This window comes from Podarcis melisellensis, assembly GCF_964234715.1.
Source record: "Podarcis melisellensis genome assembly, chromosome: 16".
Classification (NCBI taxonomy): Eukaryota; Metazoa; Chordata; class Lepidosauria; order Squamata; family Lacertidae; genus Podarcis; species Podarcis melisellensis.
The window spans coordinates 17326414-17343948 of record NC_138533.1 but is presented as its reverse complement, the minus strand read 5'-3'; the positions used below and the strand labels follow the sequence as shown (position 1 = coordinate 17343948).

Sequence of the window (17535 nt, the reverse complement as noted above, 5' to 3'; positions counted from 1 at the left end):
TCCTCTCCATCTTCACTTCAGGCAAGCAAGAGACACCATCACAGTTCAAGTGCACTTTTCAGGCAGACTAAAACACTAAAAAAGGGGTGGGGTAGCCTGAGAGCAGGGCGGTGGAGTAGGGGGTAGCCCTCCACTAATAAAAGTTTTATGTAATTTATTTTAGATTCCTAAATGGAGACATAGGAAGGACTTTTTCAAAATTGTAGAAAACACAAACATCAACATAACCTAACATTTGTCCCAGCAAATTTATGTTACAATAAAACTCTATCATCTTACCATTGATCTCAGTAGACCAGCCTTTCTCAACCTTGGGTCCCCAGAAGTTGTTGGACTACAACTCCCATCATCCCTAGCTATCAGGACTAGTGGTGAGGGTTGATGAGAGTTGTAGTCCAATATCTGGGAACCTAAGGTTGAGAAAGGCTGGTCTACTCCACACTGACTTGCAGAGGCTCTACTGTTTTTTCAGATAGAAGCTTTTCTCTAACCTTAATGCTGATTTTCTTTCAATCTTTTCTGCTCTCGATCTTTTCTTGAGCGTCCTTCGCTCAGTGGGAGAGCAAATGCTTTGCACACAGAAACTCCCAGGTTCCCTTATTGTTGAGTTGGTTTTGTTTCCAGAGCAATTGAGTAACCAGCAACCAAATTTTTAAAACAGTTCTTTAGACAAATCCATGGAGGTTAGGGCAGCCACTTGCCACCAGCTATGATGGCTATGTTTTGCTTCCAGTGTTGGAGACAGTGTGCATCTGAATTCCATTTGCAGGGATTCCCAAGTGGGGTGAGGACTGTCATATGTTGGCGGACAAGGAGGGGCTTGGTCCCATTGGGCCTGCAAAGGCCGTGAGGATGTTAAGTGATTGGCCAACCCATGAAATGTAGATAGAAGGAGCATGTGTGCACCAGTGGTTTGCAGTTTGTGCAGGCAGGCCTGTTGAAGACGAGCCTGTGTGTATGCCTGCGGGCTGAACATTTTTGTGTTTTAAATTTGTGCACTTAAAACAACAATCCTTGAAGCTATTTTTTCCATTATTATTGTTCTTTTTGGCATTTTTATCCTACTCAACAGCCAAATAAGGCTCCCAGAGTGGCTTAGAATGAGAGGACAGTCTCTGCCCTGAAGCTATCTAAGGGGGCTTCCATTGTCACTATTTTTAGGTGGGTTTCAGTTACACACTGGCACACTCAGGTTCTGCAGTTGTAGTGGATTGAGCGTTGTTTCCACAAATGATCAGACGTCTTGCAATAAGTGATGAAGCCGGGGTGGTGGTGGTGGTGGAAATCATTGCAAAGTGGGTGAGTAACGCTTGCTTTGATGCAGCACTATCTAACCTCCCCACAAATTAATCAGAATGATACTCAGCGTAATCTAATCTCCCTGCAGATTGATCGGTATGAATGCCCAGTAAACAGAATGTCTGGAAGTGCCCTGCTAGTCATGACACAAAAGGAAAAGGGTTTGGGAGGGAGGAGGAAAAACCTAGACCAGGTTTTTCCTGCAAACAGCAGGAAAGGAAGAGCTTGGAGAGACAGAGGCCAAAGTTTCTGGTCTTTTAATTTTTATAATTTTGTTGTGCACTACCTTGAGGGGCAAATGGACAAGTGAGATGAAACACTGATAAAAAGCAATGCCACTATCAAGTTCAACATGGCTGCCACATGCTTCTGTTCAGATTTCGGTGCTCCCTACTTTCCCTGTGTCGTAAGAACTGGGTGGTCTCAGGGTGAGGTTATTCTTACTGATTTGCCTGCATCTTTGGCCGAAATTTTGTCCAGACACCCTCCTCCCCTTTGGCCCTGGGTGGAAGGGTCCTAGCGGGGGACATCCTCCCAGCCCCCTTTCCAGCAGGAACACATTGTCCAAGTGTAGCGGAACTAACATTTCCCAGCCAACTGCTGGCACAGCCAGGCTTTTCTCAAGTCTGTGCACGAAAAGCAGCCTGACGGCAATACTTCTTTTGGAGAGATGTTCCTTCCCATCCTGGCTTGCAAGCCAAAGCTTGTGAGAAAACGGTGCCTCCAGGAAAACAAAGACATAGGAACGTGTAATCTATGATGTGGGTTCTGAATGAGAACCTCTGTTTTTACCTTTTTTAAAAAAAAAATCCTCTGGAGAATGCTGTGGCTCAGTGGAAGGTGTATCTGCTTTGCACGCACAAGGTCCCAGGTCCAATCCTTGGTGACTGCAGGTAGGGCTGGGGGAGTTATATCCCTGAAATCCTAGAGAGCCGCTGCCAGTCAGTGTAGGCAGTGTTGGTCTAACTCAGTATAAGGCCAGGTAGACCTGGAAGCACACAGAAAGTGTCTGATGAAGGAGGTGAAACCAGCGGAGGTAATGAGACAGGGTTTGGTCTGAAGCCACAGGAGGCCACCACCATGCTGGGTCTTGGAGGGGTGGCCGCTTGTCAGCATAGCATGTACTTAAACCACGCAACTCGCTTCCGCAGGAGGCAGAGATATTTGCCAAGTTGGATGCCTTTAAAAGAGGAATGGGCAAATTCATGGAGGAGAAGGCTATCAATGGCTACTAGCCACGATGGCACTGCTCTGCCTCAACAGACAGAGGCAGCAGTGCTCCCGAATACCAGTAGCTGGAAGTCACAGGAAGGGAGAGTTGCTCTTGTGCTTGGGTCCTGCTTTTGCATTTCCCATTGGGGTATCTGGTTGGCCACAGTGAGAACATCCAGCAAGCTGTTTGTATAATATTCTGATGCAGATGTGATTATTAATAATCATTCTAGCGTAGTCATTCCTAAGCCTTTTCATGACCAGGGTCTTGTGAGAACAGGATGCTGGACTAGATGGGACATTGGCTTGCTCTGGTAGGACTCTTCTTCCCTTCTTCAGTAAGTCCCAGAAATGCAGTAATCCAAGCTGGGACAGCTCAGTCGGTAGAGCATGAGACTCTTAATCTCAGGGTTGTGGGTTCGAGTCTCACATGGGGCAAAGGTTTCCTGCATTGCAGGGGGTTGGACTAGATGACCCTCGCAGTCCCTTCCAACTCTTCAATTCTGTGGGGTGCTGGCGCTGTGCTTCTTTAAGGCGATTCACCACCAGGAACCCCACTAGTTCTTCCACATTCCTCTTCCCTTCTTTGATGGCAACACTCCAGCCGCCAAATGTTTTTCTCCAGGTGTAACAAAAGTGTCCCAATAACTTGCAGTAACCGACGAAGAGATCATATTTTACCTGCCAGTGCTTTCATAGTGTCTGACTGAAAGGCAACAGAAAAAGTTTTTGCCTGCTGGCCGTGACATAACTCAGTCTCTGCTCCTTTCCCTCTGTCCCTGCCCACAGTGGTTCATTTTCTGTGTTTTCTTGGCTGCTAATCTTGTTGTTTGCATGAGTGAACGTGGGGAGAAGTGAAGGGCCTTTGCCCAAGAGCCAATCGAGGAGAGACGTCACCCGGCTGCATCTGGCACGGGAGATGTTTTGCTCTGGAAACCTGGAAGCAGGTGGAGAGTATCCCTTGGACTAGGTTAAACTAGGATGCAGATTACTTGTTTTGGCAGGGGGCATATGCTGTAGCCTTGGGGGATGGTTGCATTTATCCAAAAGTCCCTCAGTGCCCACTTGGGGCTAGTGGGCAGCTGCTGGATTTGTGCTGCAGTCGTGAGTTGCCTGGGGCAACGGCTGGTGTTTGTTTTGAGAGAGAAAGCTCAGCTACATGAACCTTTGGTCTCATCCAGCAGGGTCATTCTTAAGTGAGGATTCTAGGCCTAGTGCTGTCTGCCAGGACACTCACGTGATGAAACTTTCTCTCTCTCCTCCTCCCTCTTAAAAACCAGATTTTCTACAAACTTTGGCTTTTCGCCTGCATTCTTGAGTTGCCTGGCTGTGCGCCTGTGGGACCACTTCCCTGTCTTCCTTCCTCCTCTACGATTATAAGTTATTGTATAGCAGTGGGTCTTCTCAGTGGTGGCGCCCACCCTGTGAAACGCCCTCCCATCAGATGTCAAACAGATAAACAACTATTTGACTTTTAGAAGACCTCTGAAGGCAGCCCTGTTCAGGGAAGCCTTTAATGGTTGATGTTTTATTGTGTTTTCAATATTTTGTTGGGAGCTGCCCAGAGTGGCTGGGGCAACCCAGTCATATGGGCGGCATACAAATAATAAAATTATGATGATAATGTCACCGCCCCGCCACCCCGTCTTCTGCTTGTGCCTTGGATGCCAACGGTTCTTTAGAAATAAACATTAGTAGGGGTTTTCCCATTCTACCCCCATGACATTCAGCAACCAGTCTTGGATTGAAAAACTTTAGTTAGTGGCCCTGCTGGGCTTGTATGTGTTTTTCTGCCTCCGCAGATGCAAGAGAGTTTGGATTCCACCCCGCTCTCCCCCAGCTTAGCTCCATGCTTGATTATTACAGGAGAATGATTGTGCAAACACACACACACACTCCTCCTTTGAAAAACTTGCTTTCAATTGACATTTGTGTAATTTTTCCAGAGAGGGGGAAGGAGCTGTCTCCTGGGTCCTGCTGTCTGACTCTTTGCCAGGGACCGGAGCCCTTCCTATTGGGGCCAGGCTGCTCTGAAAGGGAGCACGTGATGCTTGCTAAACTGGATTTTCTTTTCATGCGGCAAAAGCATGCTTTGGGGAAAGTGTTGCGGAGGGGACGGGCAGCTCTGCGGGGAACCAGCATTGGCAGAAGCACCATCATTGCAGGCAGAGTTCAGGGCTGCAGTTGAACCAGCCAAAAATTTGTTGGGAAAGGAGATGTGGAGATTATTCAGTCCAAACTCTGCATTAATGTGAAGAATAAAAATGTAAGGGTGTAGGGCTCTGATTCAGGCGGCCTGGTGGCTTCAGTTACAAGGAAGGCCGTGTTGGGGCCTTTCCAGAAGCCCACCGTTGTTCAGCACCCTGTCCCAGCAGCTGGCCAGATGCTCTAGGGAGCTTCCAAACAGAGCAGGAAGTCGTTCTCATCCTGGTTTCCCTTTTCTGCATCTTTTTCCAGGTCTAGAATATCCTCTTCGAGGGGAAGCAAGTTCACATAGTTTGAGGAGCGCTTAGTTAAATTATGGAACTTTCTCCTGCAGGAGGCAATGTTGGCCATCTAAAAGAGGATTAGACCAATACATGGAAGAGAGGTCTATCAATGGCTACTAGCCAGGATGGCTATGCTCTTCCCTCCTTCATTCTGCCCTTCTGAATCTCAGTTGCTGGAAACCCCAGGAGGGGAGAGTGTTGCTCTGGTGATCGGGTCCTGCTTTTGGGCTTCCCATTGGGGTTGGGCCACTGGGAGAACAGGATGCTGGACTCGATGGGCCACTGGTCTGATCCAGCAGGCTTTCTTTTTGTTCTCATCATTGATTTTGCTCTGCAGTGGTAAGCTGAATGTTCCAAGAGTTGAAAAAACAAAAGGGAAGTGTGGAAAGGTTTAATGAGATTAAAGTGGAAAGGGACCTTTGCCTTTCTTCCTACGATAAGAGTTGTGTAAGATTGGAGGCAGGGGCCTCAACAAAAGGGAAAGGGGAGAGGATTCCACCTTGCTGGAAAAAAACAGACTACTAGCATTAAGAGAGCAACTTAGTGCTCTGCTGATGTTTTAGGCTGAAACCTCAGTCAGCTCTAGACTGTGTGATGCTGTGGCTGATGGGAGTTGTAGTCCTAAGCGGGACTACAACTGATGGCGAAAGTTGTGGACACAAATGGCCATGCTGTCTAAGACTAATGGGAGCTCTAGTCCAAAGCTACAAGGCCACTAGGAAGGCTGACCTAGAGCAGTGTGGTGCCGTTTATTGATTGATCACATTTATATCCCGCCTTTTTCTCCACGGAGCTCAAGGTGGCATACACGGTTCTCCCTCCCCATTTTATCCTCTCAGCAACCCTCTGAGGTATGTTAAGAAGCAGTGACCATCCCAAGGTCTCCCAATAAGCTTCATAGTCGAGTGGGGAATTGAACCCTGGTCTCTCCTGGCTCCAACACTCGATAACCACCCTGGCTCTACACTGGACTACACTACTACTGTGACATCCCTGGAGACAGATCTGGGAGCTGATGTTCCAAAGAACTTGTACTCTGTTTTGAATGGCTCAGAAAACAACCTTTACTACAAAGTGAGGTGGCTGAGCTGGTCTCGTGAGTGAGCTTTGGCCACGGCTCAGCCAGCCTTCCTTGGATAAGCCCTGCTTACACCTCGCTGTTCCAGATGCGTCTGTAGTTAGGTGCTGCCCAACTTGTCAAAATCACAGCAGCCAGGCTTTGGGTAGGACTGTGTGTCCTGAATGCTAATTTGTCTCCACGTCTGGAAAACCTGTACTCTGTGACCTGCATGAAATATGCAAAATGTATCTGCATAATTCCTTTTTGGTTTGTATACTCTGCCATTAGGGATTTTGCATAATGTGTTCTGTGACAAGAACAAGAAGTTGGGTAAGGATGGAAATTGAAACGTACTGCTGCTGAAATGTTCCAAAGAGATGAGTGAACAAACTTTTAATACCACAGTGGATAAAAAAAAAATGTTTAAATGACATAGAATAAAGGAATGAATATGAATGCTTTAATATAATAATAAATACCATAATCTGGCCACGTGAGTGCCTAATCCACAAACTAGTGTTCTTGTGACTACTGTTTGCCTAAAACCAAACACATTTCAGCCCAGTGGGCCTTCTTCTGGTCCAATATGCTAACCGCTCATAATGAAATGCACAAGTAATAGTCCTGCTTATGTGTTAAGAAAAAATAGTATCGAAAGTGGTATTCTTACAATGGTTGTGCCCAATTGCATGTCCTTTTGTGGCATCTTCCAAAGTTCTCTTTTGCAGGTATCAGCTAGTCATGGGAAGATACAATATGCTAAGGATTATCAATGTATTTGGATGCCTTTGTATGATTTTACTGTTTTAACATGTCAATAAAGGCTCATAGTAGTAGTCGAAGTAGTAGTAGTAGTAGTAGTAGTAAAGCGAAGCACTGCACCAGTCCTCAGCCATTGAAAACTCTGTTCAGCCAACCAGCTTCCTGACTTTTTAAACTTTTCTGGGGCTAGAAACCTGGTTTCTATTTTTTTTAATTGTTCTTGTTAAGGAACATGTGTACCTCAGGAGATAAAATGCGGCCATCCTTTGCCTGTGCCCTACACAAATGGTGGAAGTGTGGTGGTGTACCAAGAGCCCTGCTTAGGTATTTCCACCCTGAGTAAAGGGGATCTCTGGTGGTTCCCACAAGAGACTTGAGCTGATGCAGAGATTAATCCCGCTTGTCATCTTGTCACAGTTGCTTTAGACTCGGGAATCTTCTTGTCACGGGCAGTGACAGGCCTTCTCGGGTGTGTGCCAACCTAATCTGGCTCGATATATTGAGCAAAGTCAGATCTTCTGTGTCCACTGTCTTCTTTGGTGCACAGAGACCATTTCAGTCTCTGAATCGTTACAAGAGCAGCCCCTGTTCTTGAATGGGATCTTGGTAGATCTGCCCTGTAGACAGGAAAATGTTAAAACAGGTCGCAGACATGGCGTTTCACCTTTGAAATGCTCGCACAGGCGAGCAAGAGTGAAAACATTTCCGTGTAAAACAGGCTGCGGAGCAGTCTTCCAAGGGCCACATGCCAGCCGTGAGTCCGTGAGGCCTGAGATGAAAATGGGCGGAGTAGTGGATGTCTTTCTTAACTTCACCCCTTCCCTGCGCTATTCATTTCACGTGCCATCACACTGTTTTAAACAGCCATGGCTCCGCAAAATGGATGACGGGAACTGTAGCTTCTTAAGGGTGCTAAGAGTTGATAGGAGACTCCCCTATTCCTGTCCCAGAGTTCCCTGTGGGAAGGGATTGACTACTGCACCACTCTGGAAATTGTAGCTCTGTGAGGGGAATAAATAGGCTTTCCCTCAGAACGCTCAGCACCTGTAACAAATAGTTCCCAGGATCCTTTGCAGAGTGGAAGCCATGATGGTTTAAAGTGGAGTGACGCTGCTTTAAACACATAGCGCAGATAAGGCCTTTGTGGCAGGCGGCATTTCGGTCATGTGAAAGTCAGAGTTTTCCACACACTCCTCTCCTCCCCTGATCTCTCTCCATCCTCCAAGCAAGGCAAGCAAGAAATACAATCCCACTTAGATGACACATTCTAGCCAGGCAAAAGCACTCAAGGAGGGGGCATGAAGCAGGCCTGAGGGGAGGCCTGGAGGTATAATTATCCGCTGCTGTTTGTGTGTTGCCACAGTTTGGGTGACATCCCACACTGGCTGAGGCTGATGTACCTCAAAACCCCTGGTGTGGCACGTGTATCTCATTATACGTGTAATCTCACTGTATACAAGTTGTACAAGTGACAATAAAGTATAAAGTAAAGTAATGTTGGCGGATCTTGTGGTAAATGATTCAGAAGCATGGCGTGAGGATGTGCTTTGGCTGACCCGTAACTTATTTCATTCCTCCTCATCCCCACAGGCCACAGTTCTGCTCTTTTGATCCCAGGACATCAAGCTGGGTGTGTGAAGGGTGGCCAGGATTGGACCAAATGCTCTAGAGGAGGACAGTGGCCTTGAAGGTATGTTTCCTGTTCAGCTAAATCTCTCTGATGAACTAATAATAATAATAATAATAATAATAATTTTTATTTATACCCCGCCCTCCTCAGCCAAGGCTGGGCTCAGGGCGGCTAACAAGCAATAATAAAAAAAAGTTGAATGAATAATACTTAAAAACAAACTTAAAATACAACATTAAAATATTGAAACATTAAAATATTAAAGTGTAGCCTCATTGCAGGAGGAAAAGGGGGGGGGAAAGAGGGGGAGGGAATCAAATTGGCTCCAAGCCAGAGGCCAGGTGGAACAACTCTGTCTTACAGGCCCTGCGGAAAGAAATCAGATCCTGCAGGGCCCTGGTCTCATGAGACAGAGCGTTCCACCAGGCCGGAGCCAGAGTTGAAAAGGCCCTGGCTCTGGTTGAAGCTAATCTAACTTCCTTAGGGCCCGGGACATGTGGGCCGACTAGCCTCAGGCTTACTCCAAATGGTCATGAACTGGGTAAGAACGGACACCATTAAACTGCGGAACTCGCTTCTGCAGGAGGCAGCGATAGCCTCCAGCTTTAGAAGAGGGTTCAATGAATTCATGGGGCTATCGATGGCTACTAACCCAAACAACTATGCTCTGCCTCTACAGTCTTGAGGCAGAAAAGCTTCTGAATGCCAGTTGCTGGAAAGCACAGGAGGGGAGAGTGCTCTTGTGCTTGGGTCCTGCTTGCGGGTTTCCCACGGGCATCTGGTTGGCCACTATGAGAAAAGGATGCTGGGCTGGATGGGCCATTGGCCTGACACAGCAGGCTGTTCTGATCTTCTTACGTAAATGCCAATATTCAGTTATTCTCTATCTTTGGAGTGGGTGGAGGTGAAGAAGTAGCCCCGCCCCACCCCCGTTAAAAGTTGGGAGTGAGGAATGTGTGTGTCCTGGCTGCTGCTTTTGGAGAATCTCAGAATCTCAGCTTCGTTATTATCAAAATTCAGTATGTAGGCTAAACGTAGACCAGGTTACAGGTGCGTGTTTAGTGGATTAATATAGCGCTCTAGGGTACATCAATAGACTTCAGCATGCTCCCTGAGTTCCCCTTTTGAAGAGCGGGGGACATACCGACATTGGTGCCAGGCCCACCCCAGGTAAGCAAGCGTGCGCTTTCATCTGCTGCAACTGGCCTTGCCCCCTTGGAGATGGAGGGTCCCAGGCTCAGTCTCCAGTGGCATCTCCAGGTAAGACTGAAAAAGGCTCCTGGAGAGCCATTGCTGCCACACAGGGGAGGCAGCACCAGAAAGTGGCTTCCTCTGTTAAATAATTATAAACTGAGCCGCGTCTACTTAGTGCTTCAAGACGTTTTTAATCTTTCAGGGTTTTAATCCAAGCTGAGAGTAGCGTGACTCAGCTACTGGAATAAATGATCCGCTAGTTTGCATATCTTCTATTTTACGTAACACGTTTCATTTATTTATTTAATCAGTTAAATCGCTTGATCTTGCTCAAGGCAACTTAACAACCGCTCCACTTTGTCTGATCACAAGAGGGACAAGGGCACCTCAGCCCTACCTCCAGCTAGTGTAAATCTTATTTGGACCTCTCCTCTGTTGGCTTTTGAGATCTCAACCGCATTTGACTCCACACATCCTCCTAGGCTTCTAAGCCAGCCTGCTTCCTGTTGTGGTCTCTTGCTGCATACAGTGATTTTTTTTTTTTTTTTACCTAGGGAAGCACTTAAAAATGTTCTGTAATCCAACCCCTGTTCTGTAATCCAAAAATGGTATATCACAAGGCACTTAATCTCAGGGTTGTGGGTTTGAACCCCATGTTAGGGAAAACATTCCTGCATTGCAGGAGGTTGGACTAGATGACCCTTGTGGTCCCTTTAAACTCCACAATTCTGTGATATGATAGTCCTACCTCTTCTTGGTAGTGCATTTGTCGGCCAGGTCAGAGTGCTAGACATAGATCTGAGCCGACCCAAAAGTGCTTCTTTCCGCCCCTTCCTCTCTGCTGGGTGCTCTTTTAACCACTATGTGCTTTTGCTAAGAAAGGCTGTTTTCAGCTGCTTCCAAAGCCAATTAGCCTTTCAGGCACCTGAACATTGTATTCTCTCTCCCCCCCCCCCCCCGCGTCTTGCTCCTCCGGCTCCCCCATCATCCTTCCCCTGTGGACTACAAAGCTGAACCTCAGATATCAGATGGAGGCTGCCCAGGTCCAGGTTTGAATAAGATAAGAGGCCTCTTTTGATAAGCCAGCAGGGGAGCTCTTGTAATGCTTGGAAAATCTCCACCCACCCCCGGAAAAGCTGTTCTGTAGCCCTCAGAACAAAAGTCTCTCATCTTGCAAGACCTAGGAACAAAATGTGAGTGTGGCAGGAGACGTGTGGGCCATTTGCCTGCCCTAGTTGCCTCTCAGCAACCGTGAGTGCAGCTGAAAACCACGGTTAATCTGTATGTTCGTGAAAACCACAAAGGGGTTGATATCGGACATCGCTCTAGTTTGTGCTTACCATGGTTTAGGAACAATAGCCTGAGTCTCCAAACAATCAAGTAAGTCACACTTTAAGAATAGCCTTTGCCTACCTGAGGCCTTCCAGATGTTTTGGACTCCCATCAGCCCCAGCCATCACAGCTGTGGTCCCATAATCCCCAGCAGCATAAGATCATACTGACTGGGACTGAAGGGAGTTTTAGTGCAAAGTGGAGGGGAAATATAGAATATTGCAGGCCCTTTGAATAAGTTGCAGACTGTAAGACCCCCAATACCTGCACATATTTAATCCAACGCTCTTGAAGAATTGTACATAACCATATTATTCTTTAACAATAAAATACTTAAGCACTGTATCTAAACAGTTAAAAATTGAAGTATGCTCTGCATCAAATAGGTCAAATGTTCTTTGGTCTCTTGTTGTGTTTACTAAGCCAGAAAACAATTCTTGGATGAGATTGATGAACATTGAGAAAAGGTACATTCTTTTTCTGTAGGGTGCAGATACCCCCAGACATTAACCAGGAATAGAAGCTGCGTTGCTTGTTTTCCCTCTTCATGGTAAAAGTCACTGACTTGGTTGGGGTTTGCTTCCTGTTTGATCTATCAGGTTCCCCATTGTATTATTATTAGATTTATTGCCCACCCTTCACCAAAACGTCCCAGGGTGGTTTACAGGAATATAAAATAAAGCATTAAAAACTGTTTAAAACAAATCATAATCACAACTGGGGTGGGTTCTAAAAATATAGATAATGTGTCAAACACATTGATAACACCATTATAACTCTCCCAGCTGGAATAGTTTCTCCCTTAGCACTTTTCTTTAAGCTTTAAGATCTGGTTCATATGGGTGTAATAGAGATATTTTATAGAAATGAAACGGTATTTGAGTGATGTTAGGAGCATAAATATTTACAGCAGCTAACCTCGTCTTCCTGTTGATCTCACCAGCATGATTTCTCTCCCCTGCTGGTCTTTTGCCTATTGTTTCAGTGCCAAACTTCCATTTCTAATATAAGTATGTATTCCTTTTGTCTTAGATTGATCTGAGGCAAAAATATCCAGAACCCAAATTCTTATAAGGCAGCAGATTCATTCGTTCATTCATTGCATTTATATCCTACCTTTTCCTCCTTGAAGCTCAAAATGGCTTACATGGTTCTCTTCCTCCTCATTTAATCCCCACAGCAACAACCCTTTGAGGTAGGTTAGGCTGAGAGGCAGTGACTGGCCCAAGGTCACCCAGTGAGCTTCATGGCTGGGCAGTGATTCTCCCAGGTCCTAGCCCAACATTCTAAATATTCATGGATTTTATGCAGGCGTAGGCAAACTCGGCCCTCCAGTTATTTTGAGACTACAGTTCCCATAATCCCTGACCACTGGTCCTGTTAGCCTAGGGGTGAGGGGAATTGTAGTCCCAAAACATCTGGAGGACCGAGTTTGCCTATGCCACTTTTATCCATGTGTGTTTCATTTCCCATCAAAGTATTGCTATTCTCTGAGCCCAGTTTCCCATGAAACGCTGCTTCATCTTAATGGCGTTCTCAAGAACACCAGGCCATGTTCATACCACACACGGAAAATAATAGCATGCCACCATCATTCCCTTTGCAGAGCTACAGTTCCCATACTTCCCTGGGAAGAGGGATAGATTACTAAACCACATTGGGAATTGTAGCTCGGGGGGAGGAATATGAGTCTCTTAGCAACTCTCAGCGCCCTGAGCAAACTACAGCTCCCAGAATTTTTGTGGGGAAGCTGTGACTTTTTATAAAGTGGTGATATAGTGCTTTAAAGATATGGCGTGAATGTGGCTTTGGGCCACAGTTGTTGGCCAACTAGTACAGGGACAAAACTGACTAAGGTGGCTTCCCCCACCCCCCACAACAGAAAGAAAGAAAGAAAGAAAGAAAGAAAGAAAGAAAGAGGATGGCACAGATCTGCATTACATTTACACATGCTAATTTATGTGTGCAGCCACCAATTAAGAAACAGAAATGTAAGCAGAAATACAATACACCTCATTAAAGTGGGAAGGATTGTGACCAGGTGAACTGTGGGCCTGCTCATTCCAGGTGCTGCTAACAGGAGATGGACAATTTTAACACCCACTCTTCCTTTTTTGGGGACGCGGGTGGCACTGTTGTCTAAACCACTGAGCCTCTTGGGCTTGCTGATCAGAAGGTTGGTGGTTCGAATCCCTGCGACGGGGTGAGCTCCCATTGCTCGGTCCCTGCTCCTGCCAACCTAGCAGTTCGAAAGCATGTCAAAGTGCAAGTAGATAAATAGGTACCGCTCCGGTGGGAAGGTAAACGGCATTTCCGTGCGCTGCTCTGGTTTCGCCAGAAGCGGCTTAGTCATGCTAGATGCATGACCTAGAAAAACTGTCTGCGGACAAACATCGGTTCCCTCGGCCAGTAAAGCGAGATGAGCGCGGCAACCCCAGAGTCGTTCACGACTGGACTTAACTGTCAGGGGTCCTTTACCTTTTACCTTCCTTTTTACGTAAGAAGAACCTGCTAGATCATGCCAACTTGTCCAACATTTTCTCACAGTGCCCAGCCAGATGCCTCTTTTGAAAAGCCAACAAGCGGGGCCTGAGTGCAAGAGCCCTCTCCCCTCCTGTGATTTCCAGCATCTGGTATTCAGAAGCATTACTGACCACGGAGGCAGAAACACAGCCATCATGGCTGGTAGCCATTGATGGCCTTCTCCTCCATGAATTTGTCCAATCTTCTTTTAGAGCCATCCAAGTTGTTTTGGCCATCCCTGCCTCCTGTGGCAGCGAGTTCCATAGCTTAACTATATGCGCTGCATGAAGAAGTCATGAACATTCAGGTTTGTTGGTTCCCCTTGAGCTCTCGTGTTGCGAGAGAGAGAGATTTCATCCCTGCTTCCCAGAAGTCCTCCCACAACTTCCCTGCCATACCAGCGCCTGTCAGAACGGTACCAGCATTGCAAGTGAGAGGTCTTGTGGGCTGTGTCTGTCTGTGAGGGGACGGAAAGCCTTCAACTCCATTCTGGAATGTTTACGGGGAAGCCTTTTAAATTGGGGATTTATTAACTAGTGTGGCTTCAAGCGTTTCTGAGAGAGTTGGCGGCTGCTCTGGGGGACAGGTGGCAATTATGTCTTGCGCCGAAGGGAACTCTTTAATAATCGCCACGCTGCAGGAAGCTCTCGATCTGCTGAGGACGCTGGAAATAGGATCAGATAGTTGGTGTCTGCTTCCCCCAGGACCAAAGTTTTGGAATTCTTCTTGCCTATTAAGTGGCACGAATCCCAGATTTTGGGGTGGGGGAAGGAGGCTGGCCACCCTTTCTAGACAGACTAATAATCAGCTTCTGACACTGACTCTCTCTCTCTGTCTGCAGTGAAAAAGCTTAATACATAACCCAGGGTTCATACCTAGAACTGGGCTGCTGTACGTTATTTCTGCAGGGTCTCTGTACAAGATCAGAGCCTGGTATGTGCCTCATTTGTTTGGCTGTTTCTTGACTTTAACTTTAGGAGGTGCTGATGGTGGGGGCAAACGACTCTAGTCCTCATTGTTTTGTGGAGCAAGATTTATTGGAAATGCTTTAGGCAGAGATTGGAGGGAGGTGGCCTGGGTTGGATGGAGCTGTGACTTGCTTGCTTAATTAATTTATGCATGGCTCTCTGTACCAATCAGAGTAAAGAGTGCAAGTGGGCATACATTTCTCTCTCCTTTCTGTTGGGTTGGCACAATATCATGCCACCCTCTCTTCCCCTGCCTGCCAAAAAATTGACCATAAGCATCCTTTGTTTACTTGCTTATGTTACTCCCAAAAATGAGATGTCTCTATACAAAATGTGACAACCTGTTTGACAGTTGACCTATGGAACTCACTTCCACAGGAGGCAGTGTTGGTCACCAACTCGAGAGGCTTTAAAACTGGATTGGATAAATTCATGGAGGAGAGGGCTATGAATGGCTACCACCCACAATGGTTATGCTCTGTCTCTGTATTTGGAGGACGAAATGCTTCTGAATACCATTTGCTGAAACCACAGTAAGCTCTTTGGCTTGCTGGTTTTCAAAGTCATCTGGTTGGCCACTGTGAGAACAGGGTCCTGAACTGGATGGCCATGGGCCTAATCCAGCAGGCTCTTTTTATGTTCTTATTCAGGGGTCGGCAAAGTTTATCTTGCCTGGGCCAGATCGGTCCTGCGGAGATCCCTCCACGGGCTGGATCGCGTGTGTGCGTGTGAGCCCGTGATTTTCGGCGTCTGCCTGCGCAGGCGTGATTTTCGGTGCAGTGGAAACGACTCCCTGAGCCTCACTGCGCCAGTTTAGTGCAGCACGTGAGCGGGTGGCTCGGTTCAGGGGCAGCTCGTGGGCCGGTCAAATGACCTCCGCAGGCCGCTTCCAGCCCATGGACCTTAGGTTGCTGACCCCTGTTCTTATTGCATCGGCCAAAGGTTCTTGCAACTCCCGCTGGGGACAACAGCTTTCATGCAAAACAAAGGATGTACACAAAAACACATCTGTAATGTATGTTGCCACATGTAAGCCACTTTCTTTACGCAACGTGTCATGAGACCAGAATAAAATATTTGATTATCACCAGTGTTATTTCTACTCAGAGTAGATTCACTCAAATTATTGTATATTACTAGCTTAGAGCCGTTAATTTAAGTGGCTCTATTCTGAGTATAAGTTAGTTGGATTCAACCTACAGTAACACCAACAATAAACATAAATAAGTTGAGCAGCAAAAGAACAACCTGAAATGTAAATCACATACACAGAGCGAGGCAAAAACAAAAACAAAACTTCAAATCAAGAGGAACAAATCAACAGAGGTTATTTTATTTTTTGTTCTTTATTAAATTTATATCTTGCTCATCCTCCCAAAGGAGCCCAGGGCAGCAAGCAACAAGTAATAAAACATCTAAATATACCTTTAAAACACTTCTGCTGCAGACGCAGACTGGATTGGTAGAGGCTCTTTGGAACAAAATGGTGTTCAACACCTTTTGGAAAGGATAAGAGGGAAGGGAGCAGGAGGTGGGGAGCTTGTAGAGGACTCTCCAGAGTTGCTGGGCTACAACTCCCATCACCCCTCACTATTGGCCATGCTGTTTGGGGCAGATGGGCGTTGGGAGTCCAAGAACATCTAGAGGGCCCCACAGGCTCCCAACCCCTAGGCTAGATGCACATCCCAAATGGAAGGAAGGTGCTCCAGGGTCTGGAACTCCAACCTATGCGGCCAACCACAGGCACATTCTTTTTTCTTTTCTTTTTTTGCTCCTGCTGTGACCTGGATGTTCTTGTTGGGCAGGCTGACTCTCTTGAGAGCAGGTATCCTTTCAAGTACCCTGTCCCAAATGTATTCCACGAATAATTGCCTACTGTCTCTAACATATATAATTTACTCTAGCCGGCAAAGAGACAACTCACAACTTTTGCTTATTTAACTTGCATGATTTCAAATTTACACGGTTGACAGCTGGCCGGTTGAGATCGCACAAATTAAACACATGGCAGGCGGAGAGCTTAAAATCTCTTTTTTGTGCAGGATTTTCCTGGCGTAGAAAGAGGCCGTGTGAGGTCTCATGAGAGCCCCAGTTAGCAAGGTGGAAAACTTAAAAGTTCTTTGCCTTGCTTACAGTAAGATCAGTATGGTGTGCCAGCTCCAGAAAATAAGATTGCTTATGCAGGGGCTGCTCCAAGGGGGCGGCGTGCCTATATGTGGTTTTGCATATATGCCCCCAGAATGTAACCCCTGTGCAAGATGTGATTTGACTGTATAAGGAATTGTAGTTACATCCCAAAATCTTACAGAACCATTCTGGCAATTAATGGAGAAGCTTTCTTGTAGGAACTTCATTTTACACAACTCTGCCTCAGTGGTATTTGAAACACCATACAAATTAAAATGGATTTATAATCTGTCTCAGGATAATTGTTGGAGTTGTGAGAAGCTGTATGAGGACTATTTTCTTTTATTTAGGAGATGTGATGCGATCCAAGGCTTTTGGAGGCAAGAGAAATGGGTATGATATCCCAGATGAACCAATTAGAATATTATTGAATAATCTATAAATAGCATAGATACTGAGCTAGTTCCAAATTTATTAACAACACCAAAAGTATCAAAAGTCACTTACGAGACTTAAACCCCGCAAAGTCTTCCTTGGCTCAGAACTTAATCTGCTGTATAAAGAATTCCCTTCTCCCCACCTTCCTTACTTTAAAGTTGTTGTGATAGCAGCCTTCAGCTGTGGGTGTACAAGGGGTAAGGAGGAAGTGTGCATGCAGCACACATCTGGCTTATTTTGGGGTTCCTCCATTTTAAGAAAGGGGCCTCTGCACAGTGGTAGAGCATCTGCTTTGCATGCAGAAGGCCCCAGGTTCAACCCCTGAAGGCATCTCCATGTCCAGCTGGGCATGTCCCCTGCCTGAAACCTGGGAGAGTTGCCGCCAGTCAGTGTAGAGTAGACAGTACTGAGGTAAATGGACCACGGTGGCCTCACTTGGTGTGAGGCAGTTTCTTATGCTCCTATTAACTGGGCCCTGGTGTCACGGTCCAGTTCACGGGC

The 17535-nt window shown here is 46.4% G+C and overlaps 1 protein-coding gene across 4 annotated transcripts in view; it reads left to right on the top strand.

Moving 5' to 3' along the window:
* PC (pyruvate carboxylase) overlaps window positions 1–17535 on the top strand; it is a 250399-nt gene that overhangs the window by 1074 nt on the left and 231790 nt on the right. For 3 of the 4 annotated variants that reach the window (XM_081892242.1, XM_081892239.1, XM_081892241.1), the window contains exon 2: window positions 8413–8512. The gene's annotated coding sequence lies outside the window, so the exon portion shown is untranslated. Of the gene's footprint in view, window positions 1–6073; window positions 6224–8412; window positions 8513–17535 lie in introns of those variants that run through there. The other variant, XM_081892240.1, reaches the window with a different exon arrangement.